Source organism: Triticum aestivum, chromosome 5D (genome assembly GCF_018294505.1).
Source record: "Triticum aestivum cultivar Chinese Spring chromosome 5D, IWGSC CS RefSeq v2.1, whole genome shotgun sequence".
Classification (NCBI taxonomy): domain Eukaryota; kingdom Viridiplantae; phylum Streptophyta; class Magnoliopsida; order Poales; family Poaceae; genus Triticum; species Triticum aestivum.
The window spans coordinates 563,276,193-563,297,428 of NC_057808.1; positions in this window are offsets into that span (position 1 = coordinate 563,276,193).

The window sequence follows — 21,236 nt, forward strand, 5'->3', positions numbered from 1 at the left end:
CAGATCACAAGTGCCCTGGCGGTTTACCGCGGGAGGGTCATAATACCCCATATAGAACCATTGGTGACTAAAACAGTTCATAACTAGGGCCGGCTTAAACATAACCATATATAATCATAACAAAAATATCATACCTGTGATATTTGATCACACTGTTGTCTTATCATACCAGTGCAGGAAGGGTGACAGCCCAATAAATTGAGCACATAATGCCCTGTTCACTTGTCATATACTGCCGGCTTGCAACACCGTATGCAGCAAGCGGTAATATCCCAAAATTTAGAGCACAATGCTTCCAAGTATTTAATATCATCATGTACTGGCGATTTATAGTCCAAAGCCAGGCCGGGTTATCAAAAACCATGGATTTACTCAAATATGAGCCATAGAAAGTAAGGCTACATGGCCTGAATCATTTTAAACCATATGTCAATATGATACAAAGATGAACCCAAAAATGTTCAAATAGAAATAATAAAGCAGAAAAACAAGGCTTTCATAGGCCGCCAAGCCTAAATCTCGATTGCTTTCAAAGGGCCGCACAGCCGCTGAGTTAAACCTTCATGCAACCTTATAAGTTGGGCCTCACATGACCAATCGTCGTTTTCACTTTGACAAGTTCAGGGTCTGTATAAGATTGACTGTCAAAAGTACGGCGGGTCATTCCAGTCAATCTGGGCGGAGTGGCAGACTTAAAAAGGCAGGATAACCCGGGTTTTTAGGTGAATACACCTAGCTTCCAAGCCTGGCTTTTAAGCCTATTACAAGGGTCATAAAAACTCTTGTCCATTGAACAAAGAGCCCCCAGGTAATATTTTATTAAAGGCATACAAGCCGGATCAAGAGGGTAATCAAGGCTCTGCTTATTAAGCAGGTTGCCCCCAAATGATATCAAAGCAGGGTACCTATGTTTGAGTTGTGCTTTGCAACAGACTCTCTTTGGTCCCTATAACCTGGGTAGCAAGCCCCCAAGTGTTTTGTAATCATGGCGTATAAGCCGGATCAAAGGGTAATCATAGCTACGCTCAATGAGCAGGAAGCCCCCATGTGACCATATGAAGTGTCAATAAAGACTCATTATTATCAGAAGTGAACCGACAGAGGCCCTGCTTTATCAGGGATGCCGGCTTTATTATATTCATCATAATATATACATTGTCAAAATATGTACATCATAAGAGTCGGTGGCTCAAGTGTAATAAGGCCGAAGATGAGCAATATTCCATGGCCAACGGGTCTCCTCCTCCGACGTGCGTGAGTCCTTGTGGTCTCGAACATCGACAAGGTAGTATGATCCATTGTTCAGATTCTTGCTGACCACAAAGGATCCTTCCCAAGGTGGGGATAGCTTGTGCATGTCAGTTTGATCCTGGATAAGCCGGAGCACCAAGTCACCTTCTTGAAAGGTTCTGGTCTTAACCCGGCGGCTGTGATAACGGCGTAGATCTTGTTGGTAGATCACTGAATGAGCCGCCGCGAGGTCACGCTCCTCATCTAACAGGTCAGGTGCATTCTTATGTGCTTTTTCATTGTCAGCTTCAACATAAGCCGCCACGCGGGGTGAGTCGTGACGGATGTCACTAGGGAGAACCGCCTCTGCTCCGTAAACCATGAAGAAAGGCGTATAACCCATAGATCTGTTGGGGTGTAGCGACCAGACCTCAAATAGTCTGTGCTGCTGTGCACCAGTGTCATCCCTGGATCAGTATTGCTGACACGCACAGTACAAATGGAGGATTTATAACAGAGTAGCAATCACACACTTATTACATCGAATATCTCAAAAGAGAATAAGTATGATAAATATGGCTTAAGGCCATCTAAATACGATAACAGCGGAAGACTTGGAAGATAAGTGAGTCCATCAACTCCAACGGCATCACTGAGTATAAGACCACGACCTAAGGCACCTTACTCGTCGTCTGAAAAGTCTGCAACATGAAACGTTGCAGCCCGAAAACGGGTCAGCACATGGAATATGCTGGCAATATAACACATAGAGAATAATGAACATAATAATGCTATACTACATGCATATATGGCTGGTGGAAAGCTCTATGGTACAGTTTTGCGAAAAGCCAATTTTTCCCTACTGCAAAGGAATAAGTTATGTTTAACTATCATGGTGGTTGTTAAACATTGAGAAGGTACCCCCAACTCAATCCCAATTAAGTGTCATCATTAACCCAACAAAATTAATTAAAGTAACATGGTGATGAGATTCACATGATAATCCAGGTACTAGATACTCAAGTTGTCCATAACCGGGGACATGGCTAACCATGATTAGTTTGTACACTCTGCAGAGGTTTGTGCACTTTTCCCCACAAGACTCGATCGCCTCCGCTTGATTCTCGCACTGCATGTCGTTTGAGAAACGGATGACCGAGACACAGTCTTTCAGAAACAATCACCCTTTACTCCGGATGGACAGTTACACCTACTTTCCCCTACATCTGCTAGCCCACCTCTTCAAGAGATCATGTAACCTACTCAACTATGCTAGAGCCCATAATAGCTTGTGGCTGCACACGGAAGTTTCTAGCATGAATAATCTTATGATCCCTTTGAGCCTGGGTGGCGGTCCATAGGATGATCACACGGGTACCCCAGGATATCCAAAAATACAGGCAGCACTGGGTTCCCCAGGTGCCTCAATCCACCCAGATGTGAGTTTTAGTTGCCACCTTAAGTAAACCATTAATTAACAATCTCACATCTGTCATGAATATCTCTCAAACCCAATCCACGCCTATGAGCATAGCATGGCAATATAATAGCAAACGTAGAAGTAACTCCCAAGGGTTTGATAAATAACACAAGTAATAGGTACTACCTCAACTACATCCCAATACCCACAGTTTAATTACATCCTAACCATGCAATGTTTGAGGATTGATCTAAGGCAATAAAAACTGGGTATGGAAAGTATGATCAAAGTGTTACTTGCCTTGCTGATGATCCGCGAAACCTAGAGATTCGAAGTAACATGCGGCGCACTCCGGGTACTCTATCGCAAACAAACAAGCAAACAATAAGTACTCATCTAATGCACAGGTAAAACTCGAATGAAAGATCCAACCAGAAAGTTCAACTTAAGAACTCCGGTTTGCAAAAAGAATCAAATCGTACGAAGCAACGAAAGTCAAACGGCGAAAGAAACAAGCTTCGTTTACTAATCTGAATCTAGGTCAAATTTTACAGTAGCAAAAACTTGTTTGAGTAGGTTAAACGGAAAGAGAATTTCGAGACGAAACTCTAGGCGCTTGAATCGCCTGATTCCGATAAACGAGCGAAAAGTTAAACGAAAACGAAGATCCGATCAGAAATCGAGATCTGGAATAATCGCGGAAAAATCCGACGAAAAAGAAAACTGACGAACGGTTAAAGAACGAACGTTCTTTAACAGCGAAAATTCGACGAACACGTTCGTTTAAACGAACGGGTCGGTGAACGTTCACTAAATAATAAAACCGAAAAAATATAACCGGTCTAGGGTTTAGAAAAAAACGAACGGTTTTTTTTAGAAAACCGGCAAACGGCGGCAGATCGGTACCTCGTCGGGATGGGGCTCCGACGGGGTCGGCTGGGCTCCGGCGGGGCTCGGCGAGGGGCGGCGAGGGCGGCGGGGCTCGGGCGGCGAGGGGCGGCGAGGGGCGGGCTCCGGCGGCGGCGTACGACGAGCGGGGCGGCGAAGGCGGCTTGGGGCGGGGACGGGGTGAAGGGGGGGCGGCGGTATTTAAGAGAGGGGGGGCTGGTTGCGTGGGGGAGGGGCAAGGCGGCTGCGGCCGTGCTCGGGGCGGACTCGGGCGGCGGCGCTGGCGTGCGGGCGAGGGACATGGGCACGGGGCTGGGCCGGCCGGCTGGGCCTCGGCCCGGTCGGGCGCGATTTTTTTTTAAATATATTCCACCGAATCTAAGAAAAATCACAGAACAATAAATAAAAATCCAAAAATGATAAAACAAATTTTCCCCGTCTAATTAAAATAATTAGAACAAGGTGAACATTTTTTTGACACAAAAATACAGTTTTGAAAACATTTAATTTTTTTAATGCAATTAAAATTGCAAATTAAATCCGAATAAAATCCAATATATGATTTTAATATTTTTCCTCCAATATTTCAATTGTTTTGGAGAAGTCATATTTTCTCCTCTCATTTATTTTAATGTGAAATATTTTTCCGGAGAGGAAATAATTAAAACCAAAATCCTCGTTTTATATCTGATGAAAATCAAATATGATAAATCGGGAAAATCCCCAACTCTCTCCGAGGGTCCTTGAGTTGCTTAGGATTTATCGAGGATTTGCCAAAATGCAATAAAACATGCTATGCAATGATGATCTATGTATAACATTCCAAATTGAAAATTTGGGATGTTGCATGGGGGTAGTATTGATACTCCATAACACTGAGGGTAACTCCTCCACCCAACATCCTGGCGTCCTTTGCAAAGGAACCATAAGCCGGGGCTTGATTCCTCTCAAAATTTCTTGATTGGCTCTCTCAGCTTGACCATTGGATTGGGGGTGAGCCACTGATGATACATCAAGTCGAATATGCTCACGTTGACAAAACTCTTTCATAGCCCCCTTGGACAGATTAGTGCCATTATCAGTTATAATGCTGTCGGGAAAACCAAAGCGGAAAATCACCTTTTTGATGAATTGAACCGCTGTTGCCGCGTCACACTTACTGACCGGCTCTGCTTCGACCCACTTTGTGAATTTGTTGCCACCAAAAGGTGGGTCTTTTATCCGTGGACCTTTTGAAAGGCCCAACCATATCAAGTCCCCCAGACTGCGAACGGCCAAGTAGCTGGAATCATCCGCAATTCTTGAGCCGGCACATGAGCTTGTCGTGAAAATTTCTGACAACCATCACATTTACTGACCAAATCCTCTGCATCAGCATGAGCCGTCAGCCAATAAAATTCATGACGAAAAGCTTTATCCATGAGAGATTTAGAGCCGGCATGATGACCACAATCTCCTTCATGAATCTCGCGAAGAATCTCACGACCCTCCTCTGGAGAAACGCAACGTTGAAACGCCCCAGTAACACTGCAATGGTGTAACTCTCCGTTGACAATTGTCATCGACTTAGACCGTTGGGTTATCTGTCTGGCCAAAGTTTCATCTTCAGGTAACTCGCCCCGGGTCATATAAGCCAAATATGGAACCGTCCAATCAGGAATAGCATGAAGAGACGCCACCAACTGTGCCTCCGGGTCAGGAATAGCGAGATCTTCCTCTGTGGGCAACTTGACTGAGGGGTTATGCAGAATATCCAGGAAAGTGTTAGGTGGTACCGGCTTACACTGGGACTCTAACCAGCTCAAAGCATCAGCCGCCTCATTTTTCCTGCGATCAACATGTTCCACTTGATAACCCTTGAAGTGCCCTGCAATAGCATCAACTTCTCGGCGATAAGCCGCCATGAGCGAATCCTTAGAATCCCAAGTGCCAGAAACTTGCTGAGCCACCAAGTCTGAGTCGCCGAAACATCTCACCCGGCTTAAGTTCATCTCCTTAGCCATCCGAAGACCATGGAGCAATGCTTCGTACTCAACTGCATTGTTAGTACAAGGGAACATCAACCTTAAAACATAACAAAATTTGTCACCTCGCGGGGAAGTTAAGACAACTCCAGCCCCCAAGCCTTCTAACTGCCTGGATCCATCGAAGTGAATAGTCCAATATGTGTTATTCGGCTTTTCTTCCGGCGTCTGCAGCTCTGTCCAATCATTAATGAAATCCACAAGTGCCTGAGACTTGATTGCTGTGCGAGGCATATATTTCAGACCATGGGGTGCAAGCTCGATAGCCCACTTGGCTACCCGACCTGTGGCTTCTCTGTTTTGAATAATATCCCCTAAGGGAGCAGAACTAACCACAGTGATAGGATGACCAAATAAATATTGCTTGAGCTTTCGACTAGCCATGAAGACTCCATATACCAACTTCTGCCAATGTGGATACCTCTGCTTGGATTCAATAAGCACCTCACTGAGGTAATAAACCGGCCTCTGAACCGGATGCTCCTTGTCTGCTTCCTTCTGTTCCACCACAATAGCTACGCTCACGGCCCGGGCATTAGCAGCCACATATAACAACAATGGATCCTTATCAATAGGAGCAGCAAGGACTGGCGGCTCAGCCAGCTGTTTCTTCAAGGCTTCAAACGCTTCATTAGCAGCATCACTCCAGACAAAGTGATCTGTTTTCTTCATCATCTGGTACAGCCGTATACTCTCTCACCCAACCGGCTTATGAACCAGCTTAAGGCCGCAATACAACCCGCCAGACGCTGAACATCATTGATACACGCCGGTTTAGCCAATGATGTAATGGCCTTGATCTTCTCCGGGTTAGCTTCAATGCCTCTTTCAGAAACCAAAAAACCCAAGAGCTTGCCTGCTCGCACACTAAAGACACACTTGGCCGGGTTAAGCATCATCTTGTAGACCCGGAGATTGTCAAATGTCTCTTTCAAATCATTTATCAAGGTTTCCTTCTTTCTGGATTTCACCACAATATCATCCACATAAGCATGAACATTGTGCCCAATCTGGTCATGAAGGCAATTCTGCACACAACGCTGGTAAGTCGCCTGGGCACTCTTGAGCCCGAAAGCCATAGACACATAACAGAAGGCTCCAAAGGGAGTGATGAAAGCTGTCTTCTCCTGGTCCTTAACTGCCATCTTGATCTGATGATAACCAGAATAAGCATCCAAAAAACTCAAATGCTCACAACCCGCCGTAGCATCAATAATCTGATCAATACGGGGGAGAGCAAAAGGATCAGCCGGAAAAGCCTTGTTTAAATCCGTATAGTCCACACACATACGCCAAGTGCCATTCTTCTTAAGTACCAGCACCGGGTTAGCCAACCACTCAGGATGAAAGACTTCAACGATGAAACCAGCCGCCAAGAGCCGGGCCACTTCTTCACCAATGGCCTTACGCCTCTCTTCATTAAAACGACGAAGGAATTGCTTGACCGTCTTAAACTTCGGATCAATATTAAGAAAGTGCTCATCGAGTTCCCTCGGTACACCTGGCATATCAGAAGGTTTCCATGGAAAGATGTCCCGGTTCTCACGGATGAGCTCGATGAGCGTGCTTTCCTATTTTGGACCCAGATTGGCACTGATGCTGAACTGCTTGGATGAGTCACCGGAAACGAAGTCAACTAGCTTTGTGTCGTCTGCCGACTTAAATTTCAACAAGGGATCATGCTCTGTAGTTGGATTCTTCAAAGACGTCATATCTGCCGGGTCAACATTGTCCTTGTAGAACTTCAACTCCTCTGTTGCGCAAACAGACTCAGCATAAGTAGCGTCACCTTGTTCACACTCCAAAGCTATCTTCCGGCTTCCATGCACTGTGATGGTCCCCTTGTAACCCGGCATCTTGAGTTGCAGATAAACATAACAAGGTCGTGCCATGAACTTGGCATAAGCCGGCCGTCCAAACAGAGCGTGATACGGGCTCTGAATTTTGACCACCTCAAAGGTTAGCGTCTCCGCCCTGGAGTCACGTTCATCTCCAAAGGCTACTTCCAAAGCGATCTTGCCTACAGGATATGCCAACTTACCAGGCACTACTCTGTGGAAAACATTATTGGACGGCTTAAGATTTTTGTCAGTTAATCCCATACGACGGAAAGTATCATAGTAAAGGATATTAATACTGTTGCCTCCATCCATGAGTACCTTAGTGAATTTGTACCCTCCAACCTGAGGCGCCACCACCAAAGCCAAGTGACCCAGATTATCAACCCGGAGCGGGTGATCCTCACGACTCCACACAATGGGTTGCTCAGACCATCGCAAATAACGGGGAACCACTGGCTTAACGGCGTTCACAGCCCTTTTATGGAGCTTCTGATCCCGCTTGCATAAACTCATGGTGAAGACATGGTACTGCCCACTATTCAGCTTCTTTGGATTATTTTGATAACCAGATTGCTGCTGCTGATTCCCCTGACCAGACTGCTGATGAAAACCTCCCTGATTGCCTTTATTGCCTTGGCCCTGGAAACCGGAATTAGAACCGCCTCCACCGTAACCCGGACCATGAGAGCCGGAACCTGAGCCGCCGCCCGGCCCATGATTGTTCTGGAAAAGATTGGAATTTTTCTACTCCTTCATGATAAAGCAATCCTTCCAAAGGTGAGTGGACGGCCTTTCCCGTGTACCATGCTTTGGGCAGGGCTGATTTAGCATCTGCTCAAGATTGAAACCTGACCCTCCAAACTGGGGAGGTGGCTTTCCCTTACGACGCTGACCATTATTTTGTGTGTTGGTATTAGCCACAAAATCCAAACTATTATCAGCCTTGCGCTTACCATTGCCCCCTGACTTGCCGGGTTATGCTGTTGCCGTCTGGTGTTGCTACTCTTCTTTCCCATTCCCGGCTTTTCATCATCAGACTCGGGGTCCATGGTACCATCAGAGTCAGCATACTTAACCAGAGCTTCCATCGGCTCCCCCATGTCACTGAAGTGGCGGTTGAGCCGCCCTAGCTTCTGCTTAAGGGGCAAAAAATGACAATTCTTCTCTAACATCAAGACTACTGAGCCGACATTGATACGATCCGGTGAGTGCAGGATAGTTGAGACGCGGCGCACCCAATGGGTTGTTGACTCGCCCTCTTCTTGGACACAAGAGTCCAAATCCACAATCGACATAGGATGTTTGCATGTATCTTTAAATTCTGGATAAACCGGGCTTTTAACTTGGCCCATGATCCAATGGAGTTGGCAGGCAGCCCTTTTAACCAAGTACGGGTCGTCCCATCCAGCATCATGGTGAAATATTTGGCACACGCAGCATTGCTAACATCCAACAGCTCCATGTCCATCTCATAACTTTCAACCCACGCTTCAGGGGGCAAATCAACTGTGTAGTTAGGAATCTTACGAGGACCCTTGAAATCCTTGGGAAAACGCTCGTTTCGCAGAGCCGGCACTAAACATGGCACACCCAAGGTTCTAGAGATCACACCCGTCTCTACCGAAGTGGTCAAATAAACTGGAGAATGCTGATGAGCCGCTCGCTGAGCCGCCAGCTTAGCCTCCCGACGTGCTCTGCCCTGATCCACCAAAGCCTGAGCACCATCATGCGTCTGGTCATGTCCACGAGGCTGGTTACGGCGCCTTTCACTGCTTGAAACTGCTGGTGAATCAATGTGTCTGCTATAACTCTGACTCGGGAGAGGGGTTGAGTGAATCCTCTCACGGCTGTAGGAATAAGCCGCCTGTTGAGCCATAGCCGTCTGGAGCAATTCTCTGGCTCGTCGTATTTCCATTACTGTTGGCGATTCACCTTCAACCGGTAGAGCTGCCAATCACGTTGCTGCAGCAATCATGTTATCCAAAGGATTAGAAAAATGACCCGGCGGCGTCGGTACATACTGAGGCGGAGCAGTATTCAAACGGGGCGTCTCCGTCGTGCGTCACTGAGCCGGTGCTCCAGTCCCAGGTGCTTCAATCCGGTTTATCCTCGGCGGGTTATTGGTCCCCGCTCGAGGCCTGTTAAAGAGGTTTCTCGCCTCGTAAACTGAAGGTAAACGAGTCTGATGCCTCCTCCTCATAACTTCATTTCAAGCGTTTTGATCCATCGTGAGCCGGAAAGACTCTGACTGAATCCGCTGCGCCTGAGCATCTAAAGCAGCCCGCTCCGTGGCCATCCTGACGTTCTCTGCGTTTAGCTCCTCCTTGGCCTGCGCTATCTCATCACGCAACTTTGCAACCTCTGCGTTATGCTGAACTTGATTTGCTGGGTTACCTCCGCCATTAACAATGTTGTCAGATTGTCCAACAAGTCGGTCAAGGCCTAAGCCGGCGGCCGCACAGGGCCTCCTGCCCCGGTAGCCGTTGACGTTGCTGACCCAGAGATCATTGTTGCCGTAGTCGTAGAATGCTGCACTGGCTGTGTACCGGCCAAGAAAATTGCGACCCTATTTGGCGGCTCATAGGGGTCCGGAATACTATCGCCATCGGAATAGCCCCCAAGCCGGCCGTCTTGCAGTTGATACAACGACTCAGTTTCACCGGTGGATGACTCACCATTAGAGTAGATGACCGTCTCACCACTAGACACAGATCTATCCTCAGATTCCGCCCCATGGATGAATCCCACGAAGGCACATTTCACGGCGGGCTGAACTCGGGCGGGTCGTGCACGCTGAGCTGTCTCGATGATGTCGGTGAAGATGTCCGGCTCAGGGCCCGGTTCACTTATCTTGCCGATGAAGACGTGGATTCCACCGAAGGGGACGCGGTACCCGTACTCAATTGAGCCGGCCTCGGGGCCCCAGCCTGCATCGTCGATCTAGAGCTTGCCGCGACGACTCTTGGTCATCCGGCCCACAGCGTATCCCTTGATCCCTTCGAAGCTTCCCTTCAATAACTCGAAACCACCGTGCGCTGGCCCCACGGTGGGCGCCAACTATCCTGGAATTGTCACGGCAGATGTTCTAGTGTGAGGACTTAGTCGTGGAGCCATTACAACTAGGTTAGCTTAAAGGGGATAAACGGGACAAAGGACACAAGGAGTTTATACTGGTTCGGCCCCTTGCGGTGAAGGTAAAGGTCTAATCCAGTTTGAGGTGGTATTGCTTATCAATTACCAGGGAGGGAATACGCTTGACCTAGCTTTCAATCTCTTGTTTCTTTCCCTAAACCGCCGCCAGGTCGTCCCTTTATATACACAGGCTGACGCCCAGTGGCTCATGGAGTCCCGGCCGGCTCATAAACAACGTGTCCGGCTCGGTGACTAATTATACTTGCCTTACAATACAAGTTATACACATATGGCGGTTTACCCCTATGGGCCTTGAGTCGCCTTTGGGCTCCGGGCCCTTAGTAGGTCTGCTTCGTGAACCGCCATCTTCAATGTCATCTTGGGCTTTGTCTTATGAACCACCATAAGTATAACCCGGCCCCTCCTGGGCGGATCATACCCAATAGTTATATCCCCAACACTTATGGTTGTCGCTTTATTGTATGAAATGCAATCGCCATGTAATTGCTTTACTTTATCACTATGCGGTAGCGATAGTTGTAGAAGCAATAGTTGGCGAGACGACAACGACGCTACGATCGAGATCAAGGTGTCAAGCCGGTGATGATGGAGATCATGACGGTGCTTTGGAGATGGAGATCAAAGGCACAAGATGATGATGGCCATATCATGTCACATATTTTGATTGCATGTGATGTTTATCTTTTATTCGTTTTATTTTTCTTAGTACGGCGGTAGCATTATAAGATGACCCCTCACTAAATTTCAAGGTATAAGTGTTCTCCCTGAGTATGAACCGTTGCTACAGTTCGTCGTGCCGAGACACCACGTGATGATCGGGTGTGATAAGCTCTACGTTCACATACAATGGGTCCAAGCCAGTTTTGCACGTGCAAAATACTCAGGTTAAACTTGACGAGCCTAGCATATGCAGATATGGCCTCGGAACACTGAGACCGAAAGGTCGAACGTGAATCATATAGTAGATATGATCAACATAGAGATGTTCACCATTGAAAACTACTCCATTTCACGTGATGACCGGACATGGTTTAGTTGATATGGATCACGTGATCATTTAGATGACTAGAGGGATGTCTATCTAAGTGGGAGTTCTTAAGTAATATGATTAATTGAACTTTAATTTATGATGAACTTAGTACCTGATAGTTTTTGCATATCTATGTTGTTGTAGATCAATGGCCCGTGCTACCGTTCCCTTGAATTTTAATGCGTTCCTAGAGAAAGCTAAGTTGAAAGATGATGGTAGCAACTACACGGACTGGGTCCGTAACTTGAGGATTATCCTCATTGCTGCACAGAAGAATTACGTCATGGAAGCACCGCTAGGTGCAAGACCCGCTGCAGGAGCAACTCCGGACGTTATGAACATTTGGCAGAGCAAAGCTGATGACTACTCAATAGTTCAGTGTGCCATCCTTTACGGCTTAGAATCGGGACTTCAAAGATGTTTTGAACGTCATGGAGCATATGAGATGTTCCAGGAGTTGAAGTTAATATTTCAAGCAAATGCTCGAGTTGAGAGATATGAAGTCTCCAACAAGTTCTATAGCTGCAAGATGGAGGAGAATAGTTCTGTCAGTGAACACATACTCAGAATCTTTGGGTACCATAACCACTTGACTCAGCTGGGAGTTAATCTTCCTGATGATAGTGTCATTGACAGAGTTCTTCAATCACTGCCACCAAGCTATAAAGGCTTCGTGATAAACTATAATATGCAAGGGATGGAAAAGACAATTCCTGAGCTCTTCGCGATGCTAAAGGCTGCGGAGGTAGAAATCAAGAAGGAGCATCAAGTGTTGATGGTTAACAAGACCACTAGTTTCAAGAAAAAGGGCAAAGGGAAGAAGGGGAACTTCAAGAAGAACGGCAAGCAAGTTGCTGCTCCCGGGAAGAAGCCCAAGTCTGGACCTAAGCCTGAAACTGAGTGCTTCTACTGCAAAGGGACTGGTCACGGGAAGCGGAACTGCCCCAAGTATTTGGCGGATAAGAAGGATGGCAAAGTGAAAGCTATATTTGATATACATGTACATGTTATTGATGTGTACCTTACTAATGCTCGTAGTAGCGCCTGGGTATTTGATACTGGTTCTGTTGCTCATATTTGCAACTCGAAATAGGGGCTACGGATTAAAGGAAGATTGGCTAAGGACGAGTTGACAATGTGCGTGGGAAATGGTTCCAAAGTCGATGTGATCGCCGTCGGCACGCTACCTCTACATCTACCTTCGGGATTAGTTTTAGACCTAAATAATTGTTATTTGGTGCCAGCGTTGAGCGTGAACATTATATCTGGATCTTGTTTGATGCGAGACGGTTCATTTAAATCAAAGAATAATGGTTGTTCTATTTATATGCGTAATATCTTTTATGGTCATGCACCCTTGGTGAGTGATCTATTTTTGTAGAATCTCGGTTGTACTGATACACATATTCATAATATTGAAGCCAAAAGATGCAAAGTTAATAATGATAGTGCAAGTTATTTGTGGGACTGCCGTTTAGGTCATATTGGTCTAAAGCGCATGAAGAAACTCCATGCTGATGGGATTTTCGAATCACTTGATTATGAATCAGTTGATGCTTGCGAACCATGCCTCATGGGCAAGATGACTAAGACTCCGTTCTCCGGAACAATGGAGCGAGCAACTTACTTATTGGAAATAATACATACTGATGTATGCGGTGTGACGCCCGGATAATTAAGCTACAGTAATTCCCTGCTAATGATGCCACACCATCATGATTACTGTTGTTAAACTCGCGTTGGTTCGAATCCAGTCCAAATTCAAATTCAGAATAAAGTCAAAAAAATAAAGTTTTCAAATGTCAAAACAAAAATGTTTGTTGGGTTGCAAATATTCACTAGGTAATTATCATGTGGCAACGAACACCATTTGGCTCTCCCTTTAATCCCTAGGAAAATATAAAGTGGCCCAGCAGCATATTAGTTGACCTATTCAATTTCTAAAAATGCTTGAACAATTCCGTTGGCTCTAAAACTTTTTATGCAACACCACAATGTTGTTCTCGAATTAAGTGCCAAATTTGAAGCTTGACTAAATTCATTTTGTCACTCAAATAAATACAAACAGTGGCTAACTGAAATACGTAAAAGGAAAATTAGAAAATGGCCTTACTAAACTGCTGTGCAACTGGGTCATTGATGACCATAGTGCTTTTGGCCTAGCCCAACTGGCTTTTCCTCCACCTCCCGCTACAGGAGACAGAGGCCATGGCGTGGCACGCATCCACCCCCACCATGGCCGTTGCAATCGCCGTGTCGGGCATCCCGCGGTCCTCTGGGTGGATAAGAACGTTGCAGCGACCCCCCTCCGAACCCTAGCCCCAGTTTTTCCCCTCCCCCTCGCCCTCCTCCCTGATCTGGAGTGGCCCCCGTACGCAACCTTCGTCGCCGCCTTCGTCGATTCCCGGCCGCCGCGCTCGTCCGCAACTTCGTCGCGTCCTCAACCGCCTCCCCGTCGTCCTCGTCTCCTCCCCGGGCCGTCTACGCTGAGCCACAAGGACCCGGACGCCCCCACGACAACGCCTCGTTCGAGGTCGTCTTCAACCTCGGACCACCGCCGGTGTTCGTCTTCGATTCCGGCGCCGTCGAGCCCTCCCCGAGCCCACTTAGCACCTCTACAGGCTCGCTGTGAGCTTCTCCTCCGGCTCCCCCTATTTTTCCCCATTGAACCACCGCCGTAGGCCGCCGTCACCGTCGCGCCCGATGTCGTCGGAGCTTGTGCTCACCGCGTCATTGTCCGCCCTCCCGTGCGCCCCTGGCCACGTACGGCCACGCCCTTGGCCGCCTGCGTGTGCCCCCGCTCATGCCCGCTGCTCCCTGGCCATGCCCGCCTGCGCGCGGCCTCGCCCCGCCCGTTGGCTCCTTTCCCCGGCGGCCCAGCCACTGCCCTCGCCACGTTGTTGCTGCGGCTGCTGTCCGCGCGTAGCCGTGCCAACCCCGCCTTCGCCCGGCCACGCCATGACGCCGCCCTCGTCGCTCCACGGCCTCCGGGGCTCCTGCCGCTGGCTGTGGTCCCCCTCCACTCTGCGTTGGCCGGTGGCCTCGCCGGAGGCCACGCCCGGCCGCGGAGCCCGAGCCCCCTGGTGCTGTGCGTGCCCAGGTCCGGCCTCCACGGCCGCCCGCCCACTAACCCGCTCGCCCAGCACCCGCTAGGCCAGCCAGGGCCACTGATCAAGGGGCCCCACGACCCTTTTTCTAAAAAAAGGTACAAAAATGTATATTAAAAATAATTATGACTAATTAATTAATCAGTTAATTAACTTAATTAAAGTTTGTTTAGCTAACTTAACCTGCTCCTTAACTACCTAATCTGTAATTAGCTAGTTATGTCAATGACAAGGGGGCCACCCCCTGTTGACCAGTCAAGCGTTGACTGGTCAACTTGGACCCCCTGGACCCACATGTCACCCTCTGGTACACTTCTGTGTACACAGATCTGGGTGCACCTAGCATTTACTCATTATTTTCGAATTAAATTAAATTGCAGGATATCATTAAATCTTCGGAAAATCATAGAAATTAAACCGTATGTCGGATGGAAATGTTTTCTACATGAAAGTTGCTCAGAACAACGAGACGAATCCGAATACGTGGTCCGTTCGTCCACCACACGTTCCTAGCATAGCGAACATGCAACCTTTCCCCTCCGGTTCATCTGTCTGACAGACGTCCGGAACCGGGAAAACTTTCCCGGATGTTTCCCCCTTCGCAAGTATCGCCTAGCGCTGCGTTAGAACACCTCTAGCCCCGCTTATTGTCTTGTTATGCTTATGTTTGCGTGTATTTACTGTTTCTTCCCCCTCGTCTTCTCCGGTAGACCTCGAGACCGCTGCTGATGCCCGTGCGATCGACTACGTCACCGACGACCCCTTCCTCCCTTTCAGCGGAGCTTCCAGGCAAGCCCCCCCTTTGATCATCCCGATATCGCCCATTCTATACTCTCATGCTTGCATTAGATTTTGCTACTGTTATTGTTTGCTCCTATTCTGATGCATAGCCTGCTTTTGTACCTGCTTTTGTTACCTACCTGCTTACCCTAAACTGCTTAGTATAGGTTGGTTAGAGATCCATCAGTGACCCCCACCTTGTCCTTGTTGCCCCTGCTTCATCATCGACGACTCGATCAACGTGATCGACGACCAGAGCCCGACACCTCACATCACATCACGCCCCTTTTGTTGCTCGACTCTGCAGAGCTACTATCGAGTGTCGAGGGTGATCCCTCATAACGCACTCCTGATGATAATTCTGTAGTGTAGCTATTCGGTGTGGTCATCGAGGGTGATTTCCTCTTTCACCATTCCCGATATAGCTCTGTCGTTCAACACCACAAGTGTGAACCTCGAGGGTGGTCCCTCTTACGTTCACCTTGATGATTACATTAAGTGGAATCCACCAGGGGTGATTCCTCGGGTTTTCCCCTTGATGTCTGGACACAAGGTTACCTTGACTTTACTTGAGACCCTTGGGAAAGTCGGGCGGGCCCAGAGAGCACTCGCAAGATGGTTACGAGGCACGGTCGGGCCGGCAGGCCGCCCCCGAGTGGGCTGGGCTAGCCCTTGCCGTATTTCCTCGAGACGGGGTGACGGGGTCACATTATCGTGAGTCTCTGCTCGTCTCCGCGAGCCCCCAATGCACTAACAGGTTTGGGTATTTGTTCTGAGTTGGCCTCTGGACTTTACGCACTAACCACCATGTGAGAATAGTTATGGGCCTCGACATCGTAGTATCAGTCGAAGCTTTGTCAGACGTCCAGTTCAGCATTGTGGCTGGGCCGGATCGTGCCATCCACTTCACGGGTGGTGCTGGTATCCCCTTGCGCACAACGACCCGGAGTGCAACGGGCGATGGGCCCAGACCCTAGAGTGCTTAGGATGTAGACCGGCGGGGACCTCTCTGCTGAGCCTAGGTAGGGCTGCGACGTGTTGATCTTCCGAGGGCGGGCGTTGACCCCAGAAAGGTGTGTCCGGCCAGAGTGATCAAGCGTGTTGGGTAACGTGGTGCACCCCTGCAGGGAAGTTATATATTCGAATACCGTGTCCATGGTAATGGACATTCAGACTTATATCCTGATCTTATATAACTAGAAATGGATACTTGAGATATGTGATGGATATGTGGCTCCGAGATTGCTTTCCCGCAGGGAGTCGGGGAAGGATCTCTGGGCGTTGATGTTACATCATGCTTGTTAAATATTAAATTGGTATTCTTTACTCTTCTACATGCTGCAAGATGCTTGGAGCTGCTTGAAGATGCTAGTCTTCGATAGGCTAGGCCTTCCCCCTCTATTCTGGCATTCTGCAGTTCAGTCCACAGATACAACCCTCCCATTTGATACCAATGCATACTTAGTATAGATCTGATGCTTGCGAGTACTTTGGATGAGTACTCACAGTTTCTTTGCTACCCCTTTTCCCCCCTTCTTTCTTCTTTCCGGTTGATGCAACCAGATGATGGATCCCTGGAGCCAGATGCCACCACCGATGGATGCTACTACATGGACACCGTCAACGACCAGGAGTAGTTAGGAGGTCCCACGCAGGAGGCCTTGCCTCTTCGATCGTGTTGCTTTTGTGCTAGCCTTCTTAAGACATCCTTGTTTAACTTATGGCTGTACTCAGATATTGTTGCTTCCGCTGACTCTTGTGTATCGAGCTTCTATTCGAGCCCTCGAGGCCCCTGGCTTGTAATATAAAGCTTGTATTATTTTGATTTGTGTCTAGAGTTGTGTTGTGATATCTTCCCGTGAGTCCCTGATCTTGATCGTACGCATTTGCGTGTATGATTAGTGTACGATTGAATCAGGGGCGTCACAAGTTGGTATCAGAGCCGACTGCCTGTAGGATCCCTCTTTCCAACTCCTTGGCCGAAGTTGAGTCTAGTCTTGAAAAACGGTTTTACTAACATGGCTGTGTGGCTTACGGGCCCACGTCGCCATTGGGTGGTAGTAGGATCTTTTATTCCTCATCCTTACTCTGGGAATCTGATCTCTCTTCTATTCGGGTTAACTGATTTTGCTAACAACTCTAGGTTCTCGTAAACACTTTCTCCCGGAGAGCCCCTCACTCCAGATGATTACTTGGTGCACCAGAAGTTTCTGAAGATACTCTCCGGAGTTTTCTCGAGACCCTCGTACCCTTCGCCGTTGCGATCCCTACTACTAATAAATCCTTAGGTGTAACTACCTACATTGTCGTTCATACAGTCATTCCTCGTTGATCTTGTTATTACAAGATACCCTGAATTTCTCCTTATTGTTCCGAGAATACCTTGTGCCTACTGCCTTGCAGTTCCTTGCCGCATGAATACCCCTACGGATAATTTATCATTTTTATCGAGTATTCGTTCATCCCTAGTTATTCTTATGCTTCATAATGTACTTGTAATACAATCCGAGCTTTCGATGACCTCTGTCGCCTATTGCTCTAGAAGGTCTTACCTGCCTACACTCTGGTTAATTCCTTATGCCTAGCAGTATCCATTGACGTCCTTTGTCATTATCACCTTGAGTCTTCTGATTTGGTATGTTTGTGTCGCAATCATCAGTTTATCCTTATAGATTATCTTTCCGGCTCAGACATCCTCCCGAACATGAGCTGGTTCTCGGCCAATCAGATTGCCATCGATTGTGCCCTAAGTCTATTCAACTTATCCATCCTTGGTCAGAGCATTTGCTTCTGATCCCTTGATTTGGGAATCATTATTCCGTTACATTTGAGCTTTGATTTGGTCAGTTGTTTCTATAACCTGACCTCCTTGCATTCTTTCTTCTTCTGGTTGAGTACAGATACTCACATCAGATCCATTGTGGACCTCCGGGTCCTTTGTTGGGTTCTATCCGACAACGTCCTTCATTTTCAGTAACCTTGTGAGCTTTTCCTCGGATACATAATGCCTTGTATCCCCTGATTTTGTCAACCATGCTCTGCCTCCGAGCTTGAGTTATTTATTCCTAAGTTCATGGTATATGCTCCTAAGATGCCCCGATGGGTTGAATCTATGTCTTCCCTAAATCCGTGTGAACTCGAAAGTTATGCGGGTTACACTCTACTGGCTTTTTGTTAGGTAAAATTTCAACGCTACAACTTCTTCGAATGCGAGAAGTGAATGGGAAGTTGTTCATTAGAGAAGTGGGAGTCGACCTTGATCCTTTGCGTTCATGCCCATGGACCCGATGTGGAACTTATCATGGAAGCTTCTTGAAATAATAATAATCCCCTTTTGATAAGTTCATTTTGTATCTATGTTTGGTCCTTTACCACCGTGGTTCTGACCAGATTGTTCTTCTTTGATCTCATTTCTCGGACAAGTTAAAGTACTTGTCTTCTGCAGATCTTTTCTTCTGTCCAACCTCTATTCGGTTCTACCTTCGAGTATTACCCTCTGGTATCTTGAGAATATCACGGAACTATATATCCTCTTATGAGTTCTTCATCAACAATTATTTCTTTCCGATTCCAATTTTCCACGGGTTCTGAGTTGTTAGACACTCGAGAACACCGATAATTGGTTCGAGTCTAAACTTTCCTTTCCATTGTTTTGTTTAACCTTTCTGGTAACCTAACATATCTGAGCAGTGATAATTCCCTGCTTATGTAAACACCTCGGTGTACAACTCTGCCAGTAAGACCATATTACTATTGTTGATGACATTATGGTAGCCGCCGATGGACGAGAACTTTGCCTATTGGTCCGCCTCGTCTTAACGAGCGGGAAAATGGTTCTCTTCGTCCCTCGCCCTTGGTACGAACGTTGTTGCCAACATAACTGACAGGTTGTCCTCTGACCTGCATTGCTGTCATGACCGTGCAAATGTTAGCACCCTTCCTGGTTTTAACCCACATGGTGGGCCCATAACCCACAGTTCCACAGGATCGAAATCTGACTCTCCTGTACATCCCTGTCTTCCAAAATTGTTCCTCACGATTGGCTTCGTATGTAATTCACGAGCCACCTTCTTGTGATCTGTTCTGGTATCAGATGCAATACTTATTATCGATGCTCTGAACCCCCTTTCACATTCTGTTTCAGACATCGAACACCACAACGTAATGGTGTGTCCGAACGTCATAACCGTACTTTATTAGATATGGTGCGATCTATGATGTCTCTTTCTGATTTACCACTATCGTTTTGGGGTTATGCTTTAGAGACAGCTGCATTCACGTTAAATAGAGCACCATCTAAATCTGTTGAGATGACACCATATGAACTGTGGTTTGGCAAGAAACCTAAGCTGTCGTTTCTTAAAGTTTGGGGCTGCAATGCTTATGTGAAAAAGCTTCAACCTGATAAGCTCAAACCCAAATCGGAGGAATGTGTCTTCATAGGATACCCAAAGGAGATTGTTGGGTACACCTTCTATCATAGATCCAAAGGCAAGGTATTTGTTGCTAAGAATGGATCCTTTCTAGAGAAGGAGTTTCTCTCGAAAGAAGTGAGTGGGAGGAAAGTAGAACTTGATGAGGTAATTGTACCTTCTCCTGAATTGGAAAGTAGTTCATCACAGAAATCAGTTCCAGTGATGCCTACACCAATTAGTGAGGAAGTTAATGATGATGATCATGAAACTTCAGATCAAGTTACTACCGAACCTCGTAGGTCAACCAGAGTATGTTCCGCACCAGAGTGGTACGGCAATCATGTTCTGGAAGTCATGTTACAAGACCATAACGAACCTACGAACTATGAGGAAGCGATGATGAGCCCGGATTCCGCAAAATGGCTTGAGGCCATGAAATCTGAGATGGGATTCATGTATGAGAACAAAGTGTGGACTTTGGTTGACTTGCCCGATGATCGACAAGCCATAGAAAATAAATGGATCTTCAAGAAGAAGACCGACGCTGCCAGTAATGTTACTGTCTACAAAGATCGACTTGTTGCGAAAGGTTTTCGACAAGTTCAAGGAATTGACTATGATGAGACCTTACCCGTAGCGATGCTTAAGTCTGTCTGAATCATGTTAGCAATTGCCGCATTTTATGATTATGAAATTTGGCAAATGGATGTCAAAACTGCATTCCTTAATGGATTTCTTAAAGAAGAGTTGTATATGATGCAACCAGAAGGTTTTGTCGATCCTAAAGGTGCTAACAAAGTGTGCAAGCTCCAGCGATCCATTTATGGACTGGTGCAAGCCTCTCGGAGTTGGAATATACGCTTTGATAGTGTGATCAAAGCATACGGTTTTATACAGACTTTTGGAAAAGCATGTATTTACAAGAAAGTGAGTGGGAGCTCTGTATCATTTCTAATATTATATGTGGATGACATATTGTTGATTGGAAATGATACAGAATTTCTAGATAGCATAAAAGGATACATGAATAAGAATTTTTCAATGAAAGACCTCGATGAAGCTGCTTATATATTGGGCATCAAGATCTATAGAGATAGATCAAGAAACTTAATTGGAATTTCACAAAGCACATACCTTGATAAAGTTTTGAAGAAGTTCAAAATGGATCAGTCAAAGAAAGGGTTCTTGCCTGTGTTTCAAGGTTTGAAGTATAGTCAGACTGAATGCCCGACCACTAAAGAAGATAGAGAGAAAATGAAAGTCATTCCCTATTGATACGTCTCCAATGTATCTATAATTTTTTATCGTTCCATGCTATTATATTATCTGTTTTGGATGTTTATGGGCT